Source organism: Coregonus clupeaformis, unplaced genomic scaffold (genome assembly GCF_020615455.1).
Source record: "Coregonus clupeaformis isolate EN_2021a unplaced genomic scaffold, ASM2061545v1 scaf0305, whole genome shotgun sequence".
Taxonomy (NCBI): domain Eukaryota; kingdom Metazoa; phylum Chordata; class Actinopteri; order Salmoniformes; family Salmonidae; genus Coregonus; species Coregonus clupeaformis.
Window position 1 is genome coordinate 347,089 of NW_025533760.1, and position 24,406 is coordinate 371,494.

General features: G+C 43.1%; 1 pseudogene; it reads right to left on the reverse strand.

Annotated features, from left to right (window-relative positions):
* LOC123484410 overlaps positions 1-20,468 on the reverse strand; it is a 66,955-nt pseudogene extending 46,487 nt beyond the window's left edge.
* Between the last annotated feature and the right edge of the window lie 3,938 nt (positions 20,469-24,406).

Genomic DNA, 24,406 nt, shown 5'->3' on the forward strand with positions numbered 1-24,406 from the left:
CTAAAGGAAGGTGTTAAAAGTGTATCTTACCTCTGGTGTCTCTCCCCTTTGTCCCGCTCAGGTCAAAAGGTCAAATGAAGCCAACGCAACAGTCAGGACCAAGCTTTTATGTCCTGGAGAGAAGAGAGAACAGGAGAAAAAATATCTATCAGATTTGATTCACCATCTATTTGTGTTTTAAAGTGGAGACAAAAAAGATGGGACCTATGGATAATGGTCCCATGGCAAGGGCCATTACTGAGTGAAAAATGGGACCAATGGATCGATGGTGCTTGTTCTCATAGTGCTGTAGAGAAATCGCATGGACTGCGTCGCTGTACACACACACAGAGCGAGAGATCAATCTCAACGTCACAGGGATTAGCTTCAGAGCATGCCTGGGTGTGGAGCACTCTTAGAAAGACACACTGGGCTGAGCAATTGCATCAAGCTAAGAAGCTAACACACGCACTATGGCAGCTTATGTGACAAACACACACACATAAATGAGGAGCAATGAACTTCCACAGGCAGACACTCACATTGAGTCACAGACCAAACTACAAAGCTAATCAAAACCCTGACTCGCATTACGATTCACAAATCCCGTACAGTGATTCAGACTGATGCAGATGAATCACAACCAAATATGTCTCATGTCCAGAAAGAATGCCGACTCATATGTTAAACATGATTCAAATGAATCATATAGATGGAACATTAGGCTCATGTAAAAACATGCTGACTCTTGGCCTGGCTGGTCTAGCGGTTGTGCCACAACCTCTATCACACGTCTACAGTGTTGGGATAGGTTTGAATCCGGCCTACTGCCCTTTGACACAACCTCTATCTTTGCCCAGGGTCTTCCTCCATCTCTATCTGTTCAATAAAGTCCCAAAAAAGATATACATTTTTGTTTTTAATGCTGACTCATATGTTACACATTCTGTTCAACATGATTCAAATGAATCACATAGATGGACCATTAGCCTGGTGTGAAAATGCTGACTCGTTGTGTGGTGAACATGGCCACACGGTTGGTGTTTGTTTGCCTCCGAGTACACACACTCTAGCCTTGGCTATCCCAGCTGGCCTCAGCTGTCCCTTTGTAGAACAACTGTGCAGACGGACTGTCCACACGAAGCATGTGGCTCCCACTCAAAACACAGGGGGGTGTTCTTTCACAGTGTGTGTGTGTGTGTGTGTGTGTGTGTGTGTCTAATATACACACAGACATGAAAACAACTTACACACAAACACACAAAGCCTTTGTGTTAGCGTCTCTGTTTCTGATACTATCACTCAGCTTGACTTACAGTGAGTGATCAAGCCTTCTCTGCGTGATATCTGCCCAGCAATTATGTGCGTCAGTCAACACTGTGACATTGTAATGGAGCTGACATGTAGGTATGAACAGCTGTAGGCGCTGCAGTAGCAGCCGTGACGCCCAAAGCGGCTGCCGCTTCCTCTCAGCACACAGGAAGTAAACAAGTGTGACATCATCCCAGGTGCTAGAGAGGATCCCAGGATCCAAAAGAGCAGGACCTTTATTGTCAATCTCTTACACTGGGTGGAGTCTAAGCGCAGGGGTTAAGTTTCAAGGGCCAAAGCCAAGGTTAGAGAATCAAGTCCTCTATTTGGGATAGGGATGAAAAACTCCTGAAAAACGTATCACACTATCCACAGTCCTATCCCTTCCCCTCTGCCAGTATTTATCCCCTACAGCCACTATGGTTGCACCTTTTGTCTCTGTTGATTTCCATTGAGACAAGTGTTGATGTTGGTGTAGGCTTCTGCGCTCCGCCCAAAAACGAAATGTAGGGGAAACACTGCCTCTTGTACTGTATATTCAAATCTCCCTGGGATACAGGTGTGTCCTTCTCCCACCCATACTTCCTGCTCCGGCCCCAATCTCACATTTCCTGTCTGAGCAGGAAGCAGGAAGTGGGAAAGAGGGCACTATGCAGAGGTGATGATGTCAGATGAAAATAAAAACGAGTATTGTTACAGAGGAAAGTGAGAGAGAAACTAGGACTGTGTGTCCAGTAATGGACATTACCCACAACGAACGCAGCAGGTAGTAAAACATTTGTGTGTGTGCATGTGCACGTGCGTGCATGTGCGTGGCGTGTGACACATCCAAACCCGTGACCTCCACCACTCCGATCACATTGCATTCACAGTAGTTAGGACATCGTTACACTGCCTCATGCTCCTCCTGCATTATCTAACTAATGCTCCGTTTACATCGTGACGCATTTCATTACACGGAGTCTTGCCCCGCTACTTCACAGGAGCGCCATTTGAACGTAAACTTTTTTTTAAATCAAAATGCAGAAATGCCTAGTGGAACATTTGAAATTTCATGTGCCTTAATAACAAACGTGTATGCCATCTGTAAATACAAATATAATTGTTAAATTACGTGGTTTAGCCACGGAAAAAAGACTGGAACCTTCCCGCTAGCCAGGATTGGCTGAGATAATGAGTGGGCTGGACATGTCGAGAGATAAATTCGGATTGGTCAGCCATGTAGCACGCTTCTGTCTATAACATGAGCTGGTCAGTATGTGTAGGTAATCCTTTCTAATGCAGCTTGTTTGAAAGATATCACATAGTAGATCTGCATAAGTGTTGCTCTCTACTTTCTGGAGGACTGAGTTTTGAAATCAGTGGAATTAGAGTATGATAGCTAAGGAGATGAAGAAAATTCTGGTGTTTGATTGCAAATATGCAGACGGAGTCGAAAAGAGAACACACAGAAGACTGTTGTATAAAACACCTGTCTCCGGATTACATCTTCAAACAGAGAGGGGGAAGCGTCCCTCCATGTATACTGGTAAGATAGTCTAGCTAGCTACATTTTCAGATATTACACGTTTCGAATTGTCAAAAAGTCGTTTTCATTTCAAGTTCAAAAGTGTACTGTTAGCTTGCTAGCTACATGTCTAAACAAAAGACTGCACTATGCAAGTAACTATTTCAATAGAATGTTTATGATTTCACTGCAACAACTATCGATAGACGTGGCTGGTAAATTCGGCCATCTATCGCTGCAGAATGCTGTGGTAGCCATGCTGGTTAAGTGTGCCTTGAATTCTAAATAAATCACAGACAGTGTCACCAGCAAAGCACCCCCACACCATAACACCTCCTCCTCCATGCTTTACGGTGGGAAATACACATGCGGCGCTCATCCGTTCACCTGCACCGTCTCACAAAGACACAGCGGTTGGAACCAAATAACACATTTCCACCGGTCCAAGGTCCATTGCTCGTGTTTCTTGGCCCAAGCAAGTAATTTCTTCTTATTGGTGTCCTTTAGTAGTGGTTTCTTTGCAGTAATTCGACCATGAAGGCTGATTCACACATTTTCCTCTGAACAGTTGATGTCGAGATGTGTCTGTGACTTGAACTCTGTGAAGCATTTATTTGGGCTGCAATTTCTGAGGCTGGTAACTCTAATGAACTTATCCTCTGCAGCAGAGGTAACTCTGGGTCTTCCATTCCTGTGGTAGTCCTCATGAGAGCCAGTTTCATCATAGCACTTGATGGTTTTTGCAACTGCACTTTAAGAAACATTCAAAGTTCTTGAAATGTTCCGTATTGACTGACCTTCATGTCTTAAAGTAATGATGGACTGTCGTTTCTCTTTGCTTAATTGAACTGTTCTTACCATAATATGTACTTCGTCTGTTAATTGAAATGCATTCCAGGTGACTACCTCATGAAGCTGGTTGAGAGAATGCCAAGAGTGTGCAAAGCTGTCATCAAGGCAAAAGGGTGGCAATTTGAAGAATCTCAAATATAAAATATATTTTGATTTGTTTAACACTTTCCTGGTTACTACATGATTCCATGTGTTATTTCATAGTTTTGATGTATTCACTATTATTCTACAATGTAGAAAATAGTAAAATAAAGAAAAACCCTTTAATGAGTAGGTGTTCTAAAACTTTTGACCGGTAGTGTAGTTGGGAAAAAAAGTATTGTCAGCCACCAATTGTGCAAGTTCTCCCACTTAAAAAGATGAGAGAGGCCTGTAATTTTCATCATAGGTACACGTCAACTATGACAGACAAAATGAGAAAAATTAATCCAGAAAATCACATTGTAGGATTTTTAATGAATTTATTTGCAAATTATGGTGGAAAATAAGTATTTGGTCAATAACAAAAGTTTCTCAATACTTTGTTATATACCCTTTGTTGGCAATGACACAGGTAAAACGTTTTCTGTAAGTCTTCACAAGGTTTTCACACACTGTTGCTGGTCTTTTGGCCCATTCCTCCATGCAGATCTCCTCTAGAGCAGTGATGTTTTGGGGCTGTCGCTGGCCAACACAGACTTTCAACTCCCTCCAAAGATGTTCTATGGGGTTGAGATCTGGAGACTGGCTAGGCCACTCCAGGACCTTGAAATGCTTCTTATGAAGCCACACCTTCGTTCCCGGGCGGTGTGTTTGGGATCATTGTCATGCTGAAAGACCCAGCCACGTTTAATCTTCAATGCCCTTGCTGATGGAAGGAAGTTTTCACTCAAAATCTCACGATACATGGCCCCATTCATTCTTTCCTTTACACGGATCAGTCGTCCTGGTCCCTTTGCAGAAAAACAGCCCCAAAGCATGATGTTTCCACCCCCATGCTTCACAGTAGGTATGGTGTTCTTTGGATGCAACTCAGCATTCTTTGTCCTCCAAACACGACGAGTTGAGTTTTTACCAAAAAGTTCTATTTTGGTTTCATCTGACCATATGACATTCTCCCAATCCTCTTCTGGATCATCCAAATGCACTCTAGCAAACTTCAGACAGGCCTGGACATGTACTGGCTTAAGCGGGGGGACACGTCTGCCACTGCAGGATTTGAGTCTCTGGCGGCGTAGTGTGTTACTGATGGTAGGCTTTGTTACTTTGGTCCCAGCTCTCTGCAGGTCATTCACTAGGTCCCCCCGTGTGGTTCTGGGATTTTTGCTCACCGTTCTTGTGATCATTTTGACCCCACGGGGTGAGATCTTGCGTGGAGCCCCAGATCGAGGGAGATTCAGTGGTATTGTATGTCTTCCATTTCCTAATAATTGCTCCCACAGTTGATTTCTTCAAACCAAGCTGCTTACCTATTGCAGATTCAGTCTTCCCAGCCTGGTGCAGGTCTACAACTTTGTTTCTGGTGTCCTTTGACAGCTCTTTGGTCTTGGCCATAGTGGAGTTTGGAGTGTGACTGTTTGAGGTTGTGGACAGGTGTCTTTTATACTAATAACAAGTTCAAACAGGTGCCATTAATACAGGTAACGAGTGGAGGACAGAGGAGCCTCTTAAAGAAGAAGTTACAGGTCTGTGAGAGCCAGAAATCTTGCTTGTTTGTAGGTGACCAAATACTTATTTTCCACCATAATTTGCAAATAAATTCATTAAAAATCCTACAATGGGATTTTCTGGAATTTCTCATTTTGTCTGTCATAGTTGACGTGTACCTATGATGAAAATTACAGGCCTCTCTCATCTTTTTAAGTGGGAGAACTTGCACAATTGGTGGCTGACTAAATACTTTTTTCCCCACTGTATATCCTGTAGTGTATATCCTGCCTATACACAATCCATAAAGATACATAATCCGTTTACATTGACCTAGCCAGCTCACACCCATCCAGTTCCCGCCCTAGAGCAATTAGGGTTAAGTGCCTTGCACAGACAGATTTTTCACATTGTAAGCTTGGGGATTCAAATCAGCAACCTTTGGTTACTGGCTGAATGCTCTAACCGCTAGGCTACCTGTCGCCCCATATATAGACAGCCACTCATAGGGACTAGGGAGCTCTCCCAGGGCGCGGTATGGATCCCATTACTAGGAGCTGATCCCACTCTTCACTAGGATTGTCCGTGGTTCAGCCTGGAGCGCACCGGCAAAGTAGCACACATGGTGGGAATTAGGGGATATGGAGCGTCAGGAATTTCCCACGATGAACGGGGGGGTATTTCTAAATACAGACGGTATGATTTACAATACCGTAAAAAAAATATATATATATATATATATATATATATATAGCCTCACGGGGGCTGTGTGCTGTGCCACTGCTTATAACCAGGAGTATAAGAAATCTAAGATGTGTCAAATAAATTATATCCAGCTCTGGGCTCCAGCTATGCATTTGGTTTGCTAACTTCCTAGCTAAGTACCTAAAATGTCAAGATCAAGCTTATTGGTTACAGCAGAGACATTCAATCCCCTCCTGGATCAAGATCCCTGTTGCCTAAATTGTTTTGTGCGTTTTTTGTTGCTGAAATAGCACCCCTTGTGTGCACATTCAGTAATACCGTATACCTCGGTATGGTACATTAACGGTATGACAGTATGAAAATCTGGATACCGCCCAACCCTAGTTCGAATCAGAGTTCAATTATTTGTAACATTGTATTTTTTTCATTTGGTCTGGCAATTGTCGAACTAACAATAATTCCTAAACAAAACCACGTATCCATGCAAGTAATTTGTTTATTGGACAAAAATGCTCACGTTAAATCCATTAATTATCATGAAGCATCACTTTTGTCCCAATCTTCATATTACTTTAGCCTTCCAACAACATGCGGGAGGAAACTGCGACGTGAATAGGCTATATTTTAGTAGACTATATCCCACGTATAGCCCATCTCCCCTAATCTGCATCGGATGCGCTACTAGTCACAGAATGTTTCAGAGATCTGAAGTTATGATGGGTGTATTTCCAGCAAATGCTCGCAGTCAAACAACCAATAATAATGCGACTCTGGTTATTTTCCTGTGTTTGGTCGGGACTGCGTTCTCACCTGTAGCGAACAGCACCACAGTACGAATGGAAACGGACCGAGACCACCCTTTTTGAGTTGTTTAGTGCACTCCCGAGTGCAGATAGTGTTCAGACCGAACTAAGGGGGTAAATGCACCAGAGTTCGGAAAAACCTGCACCAAACCAATTTGGCGTGAAAGACCCCTCCGACTAGGAGCGCTACCCTACCCATTATTCATTATGATGTAAATGTCCAAACTGATCCAAGATTACCACTCCTACTCAGAAGATTTATGAATATGGGCCTCGACTCTCTCGCTCTCTGTAAACTTCTTCACTTCTGTTGCAACAGGTTCATGTTGGCTGACCCTGGACCTGTGAGTAGCCCTCTGATGCCCCATATAACCAATAGGGACGTCAAGCTCGGCAGCTGATCTGGTTCCAGGCCTTACTACATTTGGCAGTGTGTAATCAGGATCACCACACAATAAACCAGGCCCCAGCCAAGAGATTAGCCCAGTCAGCCCAGCGGGTGAGTCAGGGAGTTTGGACTCCGAGAGGCAGGGTATTAGACAATGAGGGTGTGTGTGAGAATGAGCCACTCACACACACACTTAACATGAGGTGGTGTTCACACACACACAAACAGAAACAGAAACAAAACGAATGCGCACCATGACTGTGTGAGAGTGGTAAAACACTCATATGTACCGCCAGTGAGTGACTAAAGCTACAGGTGGTTGTTTGATACGAGTCACCATCTCTTTTTTGGAGAAAGAGGGGCATAAGGTGAAGTGAAATATCTACAGTAGGCTAGCCAAAGCAGGTGCAACCTTTTCCAATGACATTATTGGCCTGGTTCACCTTTATTCAAAGCCTTGTGACATGGTTTCAGCAAGGGAACAGCACACTGTTGCATAACATTTAACATTCAGACATTGACCATTATAACTCCCTCTGAAGTTAGGACTACAGTAGTATACCAGGGTCATACGCACTAAATGTAAGAAAACAGAAAAACAGGGAGGGACTACCTGAACTTGTTCAATAAGAAACCCTCGTTTTCTGTTGAAAAGCTATTTGCAGAGTGTTCCCTAATGAACACCACCTATTGAACACTGGTATTAAAGAAGCAAAGCATTACAAAGTGAAACTGCTACACAGCCAAGTGTTCCAGATGTTGACTGTGTGAAACTGGTCAAATGACTTGAGGAGAAATGATGAGAATGACCTCAGAGTTTCCAAGCACGCATTTCCGGATGACATCAGTTACACTAAGAGCAGCACGGTCTTGCTCAGACATCTCTCTCGTTTATTAATTTATTTCTCTATGCTCTCCATCCGATCACTAGGGTCATTTTCATTAGGCACCAAACAGAAGAAAACAGATTGAAACAGGGAGGGACCACTTGGACATGTCCAATAGGAAACGCTCAGTTTCCTTTTCTTTTTCAAAACTTTTTGCAACAGTGTGCCCTAATGAAAATGACCCAGTTCCCAACCACTGCCATCAGTCTTGTAACTATTGTGTTGGCAACTTGGTAGCTGAAGGTTGAGGAAAGGTTAGCCAATAACCTCACTAGGGGCTCGTTGTAAAATGGGCAATGTGACATCCCGATTCTCCACCCTTCTCCTAAACCGTACACTTGCACACTTCCCCTCATGGATTAACAAATGGTAGAAACTCCCTCCAGCCAATGCTTACACCAATCCAATGCATTTAAATCAATGATGGGGAGCGTGCAAGTGCACACTAAGGCTGAAGGGGTAGAATATTGGGACAAAGCCACTGTTTTGCCTTCTAACTCGTCTCACTTCAAACTCGTCTCACAGGTCCAGAACAAATTCAAGGAAACGTACAGTATTATACAGAGCCATGATTGCATGTAAGTGAACAGCAAACCTGGTTTCAAAAGACAAATAAAGCAACACCTTACGGCACAAGAACTCTACCCCAGGTGAACTACTTTTTGTGTGTATATACTGACATGTGTAACTGATAGATGCAAACACACACTACATGTTAATGTTAATGCATATGTATTTTGTCTGTAATGTTGTTGTGTGTCAGACTCCAGTAGGACTAGCTGTCGCCATTGGCGTCGGCTAACGGGGATCCTAATAAAATTAAATAATTTGACTCCCATCCATATGCGCCTTTGCCATATCTGGAAAGTGAAAGCTATTCTACAACAGATGTGAAGAGAGTAATATGTGTAACGCATCTTGCATGTTTTAAATTAGTAATATTTGCTTGGGCCTGGAAACCAAGAAAGTGAAGGCAAGTTGTACATCTTTAATGGATAATGGAGGATTTCTATTCTATACTGAGCCCAGTCTCAGCTCTTTGAACAGACCAGAGCCATTCCACCTCAAAAAGCACAAGAAAGAGGATTGGCCATTTTTAATTTATAGGATTCATATAATCTAAAATTAGTACATAACATCCGATTTGGACCATAATTCTTCCCAACAATGAGTAAGACATGAGGAATCCAATAAAAGTATCAATAGCCACCCACAGACCCCCCACACCCACAACCAGTATCAGTTCTATGTCTGGCAAGTAGTATGGAGCTTTCCGTTGCAAAACGTTTTGCTAAAGTGTACCTTTACTGAATACCACCCATGTAGCTAAATGTCTAGGTGCTATGGTAAGAGAGAATCTCCCAAGTACCAAAAGTGCAAGGACTGTTTACAGCCATTGAGCTCTTCAAAGACAGACACACTGAGCATAACCACACACACAAGAAACCCCAATACAATAGAGCAGAGTGTCCCAAAGAAAGACAATTGCACACTCATTTTTCCTTTGAATCACAACACATCTACAAAAATGCATGTGTTCATATGACAAAAACAGTTCCCTGAGGATTTAAAAGGAATGTGACCAAGAAGAGACCACTCAGGGGAAACAGAGCAAACACAAACTACGGGTAGGATAAATAGTGGAGGACTTTCGCAGTGGGGTGTGCGGAAGAGCTAGCTTAATCTGCACAGCTAATGACCTGAGACTAGAATTCCCAGGGTCTGCACACACACAGAAATGAAAATCCTGGTAAATCTCAGACAAATCCTGGCTTCTCTCTACAATTCCATATCAACACAACACACAGTCACGCACACCCTGTGTGATTCTTTCTCCTCGTCTCCCTCTCCTCCTTCCTCTCACGTCAATCTTGGCTTCTCTCTACCACCCCATACATAAACCACACACACACACATACGTCTGTGCTGTTGTCAGTGTTCCATGAGAACCAGCTGAACTCTGGGAGAGGAGAGCAGCGAGCACACAGGATGGGGAGGATAATGATGTCTATCCCACCTGGCTGATGGGAGACGGCCCGTTTCCATGGCAATGAAGAAAACATCAGAGGTCATGTGAGGTCACTCAGAACAGAACTTCTCACTGGAGGGAAACAGGACAGTCTGCTTCCCAAATGGCACCTTATTCCCTACATAGTGCACTACTTTTCACCCGGCCCCATAGAGCTATTTGGGACACAACCAGATCGGAGAACCCAGCACAGGCTGGGCTCGAACGCTTCAACTAGACCCAATGGACCAAATCAGTGGTTCTCTTAGATAATTTATTCAGACCTGGATCGTACTCGTTAGTGCAAACCGTAGCATAACGTTTTGCAACGAAAACTATTTATTATTGGACGAGTTCATGTTTCGGTCAAATTTCCCAAACATCCTGTCACATGACACTAATGCCGACACTGATTGGACCACAGGAGGAGCGAGCAGAAGCCATCTGCCTGTAGCTAAGAGGGTGGCCTTTGAGGACACAGGCTAAAGGCGTCTGCACGCTTCCTATCCAAACGGTTTGTGCATATATGATGACGACATTTTGGTCTTGGGCAAGTTTTTTTGAGTGGTTGTGCACACATTTCTTTCCTCGAGGCAAGCTGAAGTTCAGAGCCGAAGGCTACACCCTTCGAGGTCATTGGTCAAGGGATACTTCAATTAAGTGTTTTGTCATTCAACGATAAATGACTTGTTTTCATGCAACATTTTTCACTTGAGAAATACTGCACCAAACATCTTAGACGTAAAATTGCGCAACTAAGATCTCTGCAAAAACGTCTAAATGAATGACAGATTTCTTGTGTTCCTTACACTGAACTAAAATAAAACGCAACATGCAACAATTTCAAAGAATTTACTGAGTTACAGTTCATATAAGGAAATCAGTCAATTGAAATGAATTCATTAGGCCCTAATCCCTGGATTTCACATTACTGGGAATACAGATATGCATCTGTTGGTCACAGATACCTTTTTAAAAAGATAGGGGTGTGGATCAGAAAACCAGTCAGTATCTGGTGTGACCACCATTTGCCTCATGCAGCGAGACATTTCCTTCGCATTGAGTTGATCAGGCTGTTGATTGTGGCCTGCGGAATGTTGTCCCACTCCTCATCAATGGCTGTGCGGTTGCTGGACATTGGTGGGAACTGGAACACGCCGTCGTACACGTCGGTCCAGAGCACCCCAAACATGCTCAAATGGGTGACATGTCTGGTGAGTATGCAGGCCATGGAAGAACTGGGACATTTTCAGCTTCCAGGAATTGTATACAGATCCTTGCGACATGGGGCCGTGCATTATCATGCTGAAACATGAGGTGATGGCGGCAGATGAATGGCACGACAATGGGCCTCAGGATCACATCACGGTATCTCTGTGCATTCAAATTGCCATCAATAAAATGCAATTGTGTTCGTTGTCCGTAGGTTATGCCTGCCCATACCATAACCCCACCATGGAGCACTCTGTTCACAACGTTGACATCAGCAAACTGCTCGCCCACACGACGCCATACACGCTGTCTGCCATCTGCACAGTACAGTTGAAACCGGGATTCATCCGTGAAGAGTACACTTTTCCAGTGTGCCAGTGGCCATCGAAGGTGAGCATTTGACCACGGAAGTCGGTTACGACGCTGAACTGCAGTCAGGTCAAGACCCTGGTGAGGACGACGAGCACACAGATGAGCAACCCTGAGACGGTTTCTGACATTTTGTGCAGAAATTCTTAGTTTGTGCAAACCCACACAGTTTCATCAGCTGTCCGGGTGGCTGGTCTCAGACAATCCCGCAGGTGAAGAAGCCAGATGTGGAGGTCCTGGGCTGACGTGGTCACACGTGGTCTGCTGTTGTGAGGCCGGTTGGACGTACTGCCATATTCTCTAAAACAACGTTGGAGGGGGCTTATGGTACAGAAATTAACATTCAATTCTCTGGCAACAGCTCTGGTGGATATTCCTGCAGTCAGCATGCCAATTGCACACTCCGCTCAAAACTTGAGACATCTGTGGCATTGTGTTTTGTGACAAAACTGCACCTTTTAGTGGCCTTTTATTGTCCCCAGCACAAGGTGCACCTGTGTAATGATCATGCTTTTTAATCAGCTTGTTGATATGCCACACCTGTCAGGTGGATGGATTATCTTGGCGAAGGAGAAATGCTCACTAATAGGCAAGTAAACAAATGTGTGCACAAAATTTGAGAAATAAGCATTTTGTGCTTATGGAAAATATCTGGGATCTTTTATTTCAGCTCATGAAACAAACATCGACCAACACTTTACATGTTGCGTTTATATTTTTGTTCAGTATAGAATCATTCTGACAATTGACTATACTGGTTACTGCGTCTCAAGATGGACAAACAGTACTATTGCCACTTTTTCCATCGAAGCTCTTTTAAAGGGAGTAAGTGAGCACACTTGTTCGGTGCACCAGCCGAACCTAAGCGTGCAGAAGCCTTAACGAGCCACCTGCCATTGTGCTCATGCTATTGATTGATTAATAACTACCTAAGCTACTTATAATGACACTATATATACACAGACAGAGACAGACAGAGAGAGAGAAAGGACGTACTGGGTAAAGAGAGGGGAGAGAGAACATTTCCTTTCATTGTGGGACAACACTTTGCCTCTGCAGCACTTTGTTCATCTCTCCTATGTGGCCTGCATGGCATCGCTTGAGCGTGCCTGCTAAATGAGGACCCAGATATATTCCCCTCAACACAGGCAAGGGTGCCCTCCTTCTGCCTGTTCCAATCAGACGGAACAGACAGAGAGAAGAGAGTCTGAATACCAGCCCTCGAACAGGCTGAAAACATGATCTAGACATGGACCCACAGATGTGTGCTCCCGATCCATTTAAAACATTCAGATAAGAACTCCTGTTCATTTCTTATTGCATAAAAATCAAATGACGCACTACTGAATTACTGTATCCATCAAGTAACACTATGTAGATGAAAAATACATTGATTTTCTTGTTCATTTCATTGAGTCATGTAGATTTGGTTTCTGTAAATTTCTGTGAACAATTGGTCAGTGAAAATCTGTTTCTCCATCTTGGTCCATAGGAAGGGGCCAGGGGCAGGCAGGCGGGTGGCTGCCTTTGTTCCAAAATGGCAGTTGCAGCTGTCAAAGGTCAAGAAAATGCTACATGAACACTAAGCGACCTGTAGAGACAGAAGCCATGTACCAGAACAGACTATAATAGGGGAAACTCATGCCTAGGAATGGTATCACACATCCAAGCAGGGTGGGCCCAGCCCTGGTTGGTATGAGGGTGGTACTCGTTTGGGCACCATGGCGCCAGCTGGCCTTCGGAGGCCCCTACCACCGCCCTCTCCCAAACCCCCAACCCCACCCAAGGCACTGGCAGCAGGGATACCTCCTTCATCAATAGGACCCATCTCAGGTTTCCCTGCCCTCCCCCCCACCACCCTCCAGCCCCCCTCTAGCTCTTCACGGTAAGTTATGAGTATGTTTGAAGTGCCCCTCCACCCCACACCCCCTCTGGGTGTAACAGATCCTTGGTAAACCTACACCCGTCATCTCAGTGGTGTTGCTGCTCTTTGTGTGGCTCGAGGGCTGCCTTTTGTGCCCAGGGACATGTGGTGGGTGGCAGGGCAGAGGGCCTTCTACACGTGCAACACCCCCTCCACCCCCAATAGGAACAGCCTTTACTCCTCCACAGCCTTTACCCCCCCCCCCCCTTACTTCCTCACCCTCTGTCCCTAGGGATATTTAACCAAGTCGGGACTGCTTTTCTCATCTGATTAGCAGCTTCACTACTTTCACTGGAACACTGACATGAAAGGCAAGAGGGAGTTATATGTGGCTTCCTAGTCCCTACTGTATAGCGCCTTGTACACAGAGGCCTTTCCATTCTTTTTGTATAGTTGAAATGGGTAGGGGGTAAAAAAAGATATATGTGGTACCTTTTTACCACTAAAAACTACTTTCACTGGGACATGAAAGGGAAGAGGGGGAGATGGACATGGGAGCAAATAAGGTAGAGAACATGTTTTTTTGAACAAAAGTAGTGAATGGGAAAACCATGCAGTGGCTGTAAGCTGTGTGGTTGTTGTTGTGCTCTGCAGTTTCCTCTCAGACATGCAGTGTCTCTCTCTCTCTCCTCCCACTCTTCTCCCTCCCTGGCCTCGGGAAACAGTGGAACACTGAACTCCCTTACATCTGCCCTTGAAAAAGAGGAAACTAAAATGACACCAGGCTTGCATCCCAAAGTGCACCCTATTCCCTATATAGTGCACTACTTTTGATCAGAGCACTATGGGCCTTGGTTAAAAGTAGTGCACTACATGGGGAATAGGGTGCCATTTGGGACGCTGACAAGCTCCTCCTGACAGATGCCCCCCCACATCAATGGAAAACTTAAACCATGACTGTGCTGTTTACGTACACAAAGCCTGCGTCGTGTTAAGTAGGCACCAAATGGAACGGGAATGGAGTAAAATGGGAATGGACTACCTGGATTTGTCAAATAAGAGAAGCTCATTCCATTTTTAGTTGCAACAACGTTTTGAATCAATGTGACCTAATGAACACAACCCAGGCTACATCAGCCCCAAAGAACACAGCTAACAGAAAGTGCTTTGGCCCTTCAAAATAATGTGGCCACACAGCTGCCGATGTAAGTTACAACGCGATCCTTCATTCAATTCTTCAGAAACAAACACACAACCAACCTTATAACATCTATTGGTGAGACTGACTGAAGATCCTGACAATCAATCCAACATCTCAAGTCAACCAGCCCCTACCCCTAGGCACTTGTGGAGATCTGTGAGGACTGGATAGGTGTAAGCAATAATGATGAAAACTCAATCTAGTCTATTGAAAGGCAAGGTGGAACTACTACCAGTTCTCTCAGAACTCCACAAGTGAATAGGAGGTAGGGCTCATCTTCAGATTGGATACATCTTTGCTGTGATATGCACAACACTTCACTTTGCGCTTCCTTCCATTCTTTTCCCTCTGTTATTTTGGCATGACAGTGAAATCCGACCCACAACTCCTGCTACTTGCTGTCCCTGTAAATGTAAACAGCGTTCACTAGAAAACTATGAAACCACCTACTGATAGTTGGCTGTTATCATCTGGCCCGCAACTGGTGTGTATTCACTAAGAACCAAACTGAAGAAAACGGGCCCAAATGGGGAGGGACCTACCTGAATGTGTCCAATAACAAATGCTTGTTTTCATTTTTCCATTGCAAAACGTTTTGCACTAATGAATACACCCATGTTCTGTTGGTGGATTTCCTTTGGTGATAGGACTTCACTGCCCATAGAAAAGTTACTGCTCTGTCCCCAACAACACAGAGAGATTAGGGCAGTTTCAGTATTTCCGGGGCCTTGTGGATGTACGGTTGGCATATTTTACATGCCTGCCTAAAAATTACCATATGGTCATAAATTGTTGGGACAGATCAAAAGGTGTCATAAGTTCTCATCAGCTTCACCCAGTAGGCCTAATTTCACTAGCAATCTTACCATGTGCCAGCAGAGCTTGTGCCACCTCGCAAGAAGAAAGAGCACACCAAAAATAAACCTCTGTTTTCCCAGCCCTACTAGTGTAAACAATTCCAACCCAACACGTTTGCTTTGACATTTTAGCAGGCATTGGGTACCTGGGGCCATATGGCATACAGAGAGGCTTTGCACTCTGCTCCTCTTCCCAAGATGACCTATGAATCTCTACGGTCAATGAAGGGTCATTAACTTTACAGTGTGAATGTCTGTCTGTAGCTATAAGCGGGGAAACCCAGTCATACTCTAAATTCTGTGTTTGTCCACAGGGTCTATTTAGCCAAGAAACACACACACACACAGACATCATGCTGTGGGGGGTGCTTTGCTGCAGGAGGGACTGGTGCACTTCACAAAATAGATGGCATCATGAGGAAGGAAAAATTATGTGGATATATTGAAGCAACTTCTCAAGACATCAGTCAGGAAGTTAAAGCTTGGTTGCAAATGGGTCTTCCAAATGGACAATGACCCCAAGCATACTTCCAAAGTTGTGGCAAAATGGCTTAAGGACAACAAAGTCAAGGCCTCCTGTAGCTCAGTTGGTAGAGCAGGGCGCTTGCAACGCCAGGGTTGTGGGTTCGATTCCCACGGGGGGCCAGTATGAAAAATGTATGCACTCACTAACTGTAAGTCGCTCTGGATAAGAGCATCTGCTAAATGATTAAAATGTAAATGTAAATGTATTGAGTGGCCATCACAAAGCCCTGACCTCAATCCTATAGAAAATGTGTGGGCAGAACTGAAAAAACGTGTGCGAGCAAGGAGGCCTACAAACCTGACTCAGTTACACCAGCTCTGTCAGGAGGAATGGGCCAAAATTCACCCAACAAGCTTGAGGAAGGCTACCCGAAACGTTTGACCCAAGTTAAACAATTTAAAAGGCAATGCTACCAAATACTAATTGAGTGCATGTAAACTTCTGACCCACTGGGAATGTGATGAAAGAAATAAAAGCTGAAATAAATCACTCTACTATTATTCTGACATTTCACATTCTTAAAATAAAGTGATCCTAACTGACCTAAGACAGGGATTTTTTTCTAGGATTAAAATGTCAGGAATTGTGAAAAACAGAGTTTAAATGTATTTTGGCTAAGGTGTATGTAAACTTCCGACTTCAACTGTACATACATATACATACACACAACCAGTCAAAAGTTTGGACACCTACTCATTCCAGGGTTTTTCTTATTTTGACTATTTTCTACATTGTAGAATAATAGTGAAGACATAAAAACTATGAAATCATGTAGTAACCAAAAAGTGTTAAACAAATCAAAATTATATTTGATATTCTTCAAATAGCCACCCTTTGCTTTGATGACAGCTTTGCACACTCTTGGCATTCTCTCAACCAGCTTCATGAGGTAGTCACCTGGAATGCATTTCAATTAACAGGTGTGCCTTCATAAAAGTTAATTTGTGGAATCTATTTCCCCTTTTAATGCGTTTGAGCCAATCAGCTGTGTTGTGACAAGGTAGGGGGGTATACAGAAGATAGCCCTATTTGGTAAAAGACCAAGTCCATATTATGGCAAGAACAGCTCAAATAAGCAAAGAGAAACGACAGTCCATCATTACTTTAAGACATGAAGGTCAGTCAATCCAGAAAATTTCAAGAACTTTGAAAGTTTCTTCAAGTGCAGTCGCAAAAACCATCAAGTGCTATGATGAAACTGGCTTTCATGAGGACCGCCACAGGAAAGGAAGACCCAGAGTTACCTCTGCTGCAGAGGACAAGTTCATTAGAGAGTTACCAGCCTCAGAAATTGCAGCCTAAATAAATGCTTCACAGAGTTCAAGTAACAGACACATCTCAGCATCAACTGTTCCGAGAAGACTGCGTAAATCATGGTCGAATTGCTGCAAAGAAACCACTACTAAAGGACACCAATAAGAATAAGAGACTTGCTTGGGCAAAGAAACACACGCAATGGACATTAGACCGGTGGAAAGCTGTCCTTTGGTCTGATGAGTCCAAATTTGAGATTTTGGTAAGTAAGTGAACGAATTCAAGGCACACTTAACCAGCATGGCTACCACAGCATTCTGTAGCAAAAAGCCATCCCTTCTGGTTTGCACTTAGTAGGACTATCATTTGTTTTTCAACAGGACAATGACCCAACACACCTCCAGGCTGTGTAAGGGCTATTTGACAAAGAAGGAGAGTGATGGAGTGCTGCATCAGATGACCTGGCCTCCACAATCCCGACCTCAACTAAATTGAGATGGTTTGGGATGAGTCGGACCGCAGAGTGAAGGAAAAGCAGCCAACAAGTGCTCAGCATATGTGGGAACTCTTTCAAGACCGTTGGAAAAGCATTCCAGGTGAAGCTGGTTGAGAGAATGCCAAGAGTGTGCAAAGCTGTCAAGGCAAAGGGTGGCTCCTTTGATTTTTTAACACTTTTTGGTTACTACATGATTCCATATGTGTTATTTCATAGTTTTGATGTCTTCACTATTATTCTACAATGTAGAAAATAGTAAAAATAAAGAAAACCCTTGAACAAGTAGGTGTGTCCAAACTTTTGACTGGTACTGTATGTATGTATGTATGTATGTATGTATGTATGTATGTATGTATGTATGTATGTATGTATGTATATATATATATATATATGACACATACAGACACTTGAACCATTTACTCTGCCTTTTAAGCAGCACTAGTGTTAAAATGGATTTTGCATTATACCACAACACTAGCAGTGTGCCTTTTCAACAGCCAATTAAACCTCTCTTAACCCCTAAAGATGATAAAGAAGAGACAACAGAGCAGCCGATAAAACCCTTAACCGCTGGTCATAACAGATGTTGTCTTTGTTGGGTCTAAGCAGGCATATAGGCCCTATCTTCCACTATACATGAATGAGATGTGCAGTGGTCAAATTAGATACAGCCGATCTGCGCCTAATGAGAAACGAGCCGAAACATGGTGGATGCAAAGTAGTAAACTGCAAAGTGAGCGAGCTCCAACAAAGTTGCCTAGCGAGCAAAGGGCCAAAGGCCGTACGTACGTCCAAAACATGTAGCCTAAATGTGTGTAGAAAGAGAAAACGAATGATAATGTCACAGGAACGAATGGAGATAAATATTTTTCCAACAGAACAGAAATTATTCCAGCTATGATAGCCTACCCACTAAAAAGGGCAACGTGGCCTCAGAGCATTTTGTATTATTCTGTACGTAAATCCGAGACGTACGGTATGTGTTAATTTGTGGATGTCCATCATCCATTTTCTATGATATGTTACGTATTACAACTCATACTGTATGATATGTTATGAATTGCAATTCGTACAATATGTTAAACTGCAAAACATACAATATTATTAATTCGCAAAACATAGGATGTTACGAACTCCAATTTGTTGTGGCCAATGTTTGCTAGGTGGCTAACGTTAGGTAGCTGGCTAACATTAGCTCTAGGAGTTAAGGTTGGGAGTTAGGTTAAACGGTTAGCTTAAAGGTTTAGGGTTAGGGGGAAGGGTTAGCTAACATGCTAAGTAGTTGAAAAAGTAGCTAAAAAGGTAAGTAGTTGCTAATTAGCTAAAATTGCCCATGATGAGATTCGTACACACAAACTTCTGGTTGCTAGATGTTTGCGTTATATGCCCAGGAATGGGACACAATATATCCACAGGAAACGTATAACTACATCAACTTTTCAAAGCGCTGGTTGTCAATTCAGATTTCTATCACCATGTGCAGAACCATGTAAACACCTGCACGAGCTCGGCAAGTGTGCATGTATTTTAATCTTGTGAGCTTGCTTCAGGTGATAGAAATCTGAATGCACTACCAGTACTTTGAAAAGTTAATGTAATTATACTTTCCTGTTGATGTATCTCACATTCCTACCATCAAAAGGACCAGCCGCAAGAACAACCGGTAAAAGTATGTTCATATATAATTGTATTAAACATTCTGGCTTGTAGAGGTCGTGAGAATAAACTTTCCTGATTCAAACGCTCATTTCTGACAGACGTAGAATTAATGCAATTCAACCCTCGCGTTTCCAGGCAACATACTAATTTAGTGTCCCGGATTTACGTTTACTATTATGTCTAGACTGAGACCAGTCTGAACAGGGTGGGGACTCTGGCAGCAATATCGTTGTTCAACGAGGCAGTAGGCCTATCATAATATGTCGCTGAAAATGGCATGACATTACGCAGTAGGCTGATCTCCGTTACACAAATCGACTTTGATGAGAGACGACGATGAAGTCATAAAATGTACATGAAAACATTTTACCCATCCTAGACCATCATCAAATGACATTCATATGAGCAATTCACACAGACAGTGAGTCAGACAGTGCGACTTTGTATCCCTGGCCTGTTCATTAAAAAAACATTCACCAGTACGATAATCTAACAGCAGTTGTCCAGTAATCTGTTTCAATAGGTCACTGGCCAGCCACACACACCCTTTATGCAAGGAGTGTTCAATGGCCGCATAAGAACACCACAAAAAGCATATAACTCCTTCAAACAGACCACTAGCTTTGACGTCATAGCGTTTATAAAGGTAAATGTTTATCTAGAAACATAGGCATTCTTACATTTGAGGTCCTATACGACTAACTACCCTTCCTCCACAAATAATTCACACCCAGCAGGCTATCAATTCCCCCCGTCTCTCGGCCCTTTTTTCATGGGGACACTACAATAAGGAACACCTAGGCTGGTACACCATAACTCGTTTAAGGTATTTTTTGTTAAGTAGATTGTTATGTTTTATTAATACAAAAATCCTAAAACACATCTGAGGGTAAGAAAAGCTGATTTCACAATCCACTTACAGTCTAATTGGGATTTAACAGCGGCTCCTCTTCTGTGTTCCCCCAATGGATGATGAAAACCAAACGCAGTAATCACGGTATTTGTTCCAAATACCGTGATTTAATGGTCCAAATAACACGTTTCTGTGAATAAGTTTAAAGAATTGTAGTGCCCGCTGTCCTCATCTTTTAAACTAACCATTTCGCCTGCAAACACAGTACATATTCCCAGGATTGTTGCGCGAGGCACGCTATGCGTCTCCTGTTTCCTGTCCAGCCCAGAATTGGGCTCGACTAATCAACAGCGCTATCCTGGGAGTAAGCTAACGCCTCAGTGTACTAGTGTGCAACTGCAGCCCGTCAATACGGGGCGTTCCTGCATTTGGGCGCACCTGCAGGAACGCATCTCTCGAGTTTCCTTTGGTTCTTTCGCGAACACCCCCCATAAAGTTAAAGAGCTAATTAAGAAGGAATATCGTAGTAATTTGTAACAACGTTAGTAGCAAAATTCGGGTTTCCTCAAAATAATAATAATTGCAAGCTATGACATAATAAAGGAATTTGAATATGTGGCAAGAGAAAAGATCATTCGCCCTTATTAAACTCGACAGATCAATGGAGGTCGATTTAACCCATTTGACTGCTATGATTTAAGCAATAAGGCACAAGGGGTATGGTATATGGCCCATATACCACGGCTAAGTGCTGGATACAGCCGTTAGCCGTGGTATATTGGCCATATACCACAAATCCCGGGGTGCCTTATTTCTATTATAAACTGGTTACCACTGTAATTAGAACAGTAAAAAAGTAACGTTTTGTCATACCCGTGGTATATGGTCTGATATACCACAGCTTACAGCCAATCAGCATTCAAGGCTCCAACCAGGTTTATAAATGTAAATAAATCCCCTTTCTGCATGTGCATAACTATAGATACATTTGACAGGAGAGTTTGACTAATGAAAGTTGGAGAGAGGATCTCGAAATTTGAGCAAGAAACACTTGGATGAAAATAAAAAAACAGTTAGGCTATTTTCTGGCAATTGTGCTGTTATTTGCCAGATGTTAAGACTACAAACCGTTATAAATGGCCCATTTGCGAGATTGACTTGTCATTTCAATAGGCACAGGCTACAGACTAAAATCTGGGTTTATGATTGTAATTACATTTTGCCATAGTTTGCTTAGCTAAAGGCAGGTAGTCTATAGCCCCTGATAGGCCTACATCTCATTTCAGATAGTCTACAGTAGCCTAGACAAGATGTAAACTGAATGATTTAGCAGCTTGCTTAGTTCAAATTAACAGACTAATTTATTCAACATGAATAGCCAGGTGATTTCGCAATAAGAAGTGCTTGTGTTTCCCAATTGCCTGCTGGAATTGGCTACTGAGGATGGGGTCATAATTTCAATCACTGAATTAAATATTAATAATATGTATATTAACCACAGGAGGTTGGTGGCACCTTAATTGGGGAGAACGGGCTCGTGGTAATGACTGGAGCGGAATTGGTGGAGTGGTATCAAATACATCAAACACATGGTTGCCAGGTGTTTGATGCCATTCAAATTGCTCCATTCCAGCCATTATTATTTACATTTACATTTTAGTCATTTAGCAGACGCTCTTATCCAGAGCGACTTACAGTTAGTGCATACATTTATTTTTTTTATACTGTCCCCCCGTGGGAATCGAACCCACAACCCTGGCGTTGCAAACGCCATGCTCTATCAACTGAGCTACATCCCTGCCGGCCATTCCCTCCCCTACCCTGGACGACGCTGGGCCAATTGTGCGCCGCCCCATGGGTCTCCCGGTCGCGGCCGGCAACGACAGAGCCTGGATTCGAACCAGGATCTCTAGTGGCACAGCTAGCACTGCGATGCAGTGCCTTAGACCACTGCATCGCAGTGCTAGCTGCGGTTCTCCCCTCAGCAGCCTCCCTGTGATAAGAACTGAATATGCTTGTCAACAACAGCCAGTGTTTATTTTTTAGTAGTAGCCTAATCTGACTACTGTTACCATCAATCTAATGCGTTTATAATAACACAAGGCTACAACAACAAACTGAAGTCATAGACTATTTAATAAATTGGTTTGCCAGCTCCAGGTAGGCTACACATGTGGCACAAATTGATTTGCAATGACTCCAGTGATATCGTTATTTCAACATATTTATTGTATCAAATGTTAGCCTACAATGGCATATACATTAATAGGCTACTTGATGGCCAACAGAGGCAAATGTATAATTCTCCACATTTAGCCTAATAATGTCAGTATCATTGAGGACTTTTCCCCATAAAAAGAACCACACGAGGGAGTTTCATAACTTCCATTTCAGCCCCCCGAGACCTAAGAACTGAGCATGCATAAAGCACTTCGCTTGATACCGTTTTCTTTAAGCAGTCAACATTAGAATGCAGGTTTAAACCACCTCCGAGCGAATTTATCTAATGAGCCCAAAGTTGTTTTCCAGTGCTTTGTCTCCATTCTTTCTTGATGTGCATCAGTTCTAGCGTATTAATATGTTTTATATTAAAAGGGTTGGAAATAGCTGTCTCCATAATGATAATCGCGCTCCTCTTGCTAACGTGAGTCAGCTAATAACTGTGGTGCTCTCTCAACACACACACACAAACACACCTCCCCACCACTCACTCGCACAGCAACAGCCTGCCTCAATGCCTGACAGTCAGCAGCAGGTCACAATGAAATATATATTTTTTAAGAGAAATGCTATGGCGGCCGCGGTGCAAATTAGAAATAGCCCAAAAACCCACAACCCGCGGCCAATACATTTTCACCCGCGATTTCGTTTTCAAAGTAGCCCAATTTTAACGGGAAAACCGCGAACATGGAAACACTGCCCCCATCGACGTTACGATCACTGAGCTTCTGCCAGCTATGGTTGTCGCTGCGGCCTCTTCTTCAGTTGGGTTTATAAGCGGTTGGCATTCAACATCATGGTGCATTACCGCCATCTACTTTACTGGAGCGCCTCTGCCTCCTGCCTATGTACTGGAATCATTGCTTTAAAATTGACCAATAGAAGTACTGTATAAAGAGGGGCTCCTGCAGATGCAGGAATGCCCACATACAGGAACGCCCCGAATTGCGGGCTGCAGTTGCACCCTTCTAAACCAGACGGCTGAAGAAGCCAATGCCATGTACCAGTTAATGTGATGGTTATGCAAATTCATATGGACAGATTCATTTTTGTCTACCTCATCCATTTTCCTGTCTGGTTAGAATTAAAAGCAAGTTCCTATTCTACCAACCCCAGACCGTTGACAGTTAGTTGTAGGATACTGCAAGTTTACTATAACCATTGACCATTACCTCATTAGGCTATATCTTTAAGTGGGTAGCCTAATAAAGTGAGGAACCAATGGTGTACAAAGGACTTATGTGATAATAAATATAACATATATGTGCTTGATAAATAATTTGTCAAAAGTTTGTGAAAGTGTGTTTAAAATGTGTCATACAAATATAATTATCAACAGGCAGAGATACATCTAAACGAATTATGCCACCTAGTGGACAATATTGCCATGACATCATGCCATTTAAAAATTCCTTCTCCTGGCTCTGGGCCAAAGAGAGTAATTTGATTAGCTGAATACTTGAATCTGGGTGTGTCAGGCTGCATTTAGACAGGCAGCCAATTCTGATTGCTTTTAACGAATCAGATCTGAAAAGTATCTGATGTGAAAAACATGATTGGTCAAAAGACCAATTAGTGGAAAAAATATCAGAATTGGGCTGCCTGTCTAAACACAGCCTGACAGTGCTGGGCAAGCACCAGTTGGCTCTGGTTTTGACACAATCATCATTTTCAATCTGTGATGTTTTTGACCCATCAGTGACCTTTACTACTGCTCTCTCTGACATGTCAGGCCCTCAGTGTTTCAGAGAAAGAGATGAGTAGATATTATGCTCAACATAATGGGGTCCCCAGTATTGCAACATCGAGGCATAAGATAACTGCGCAAA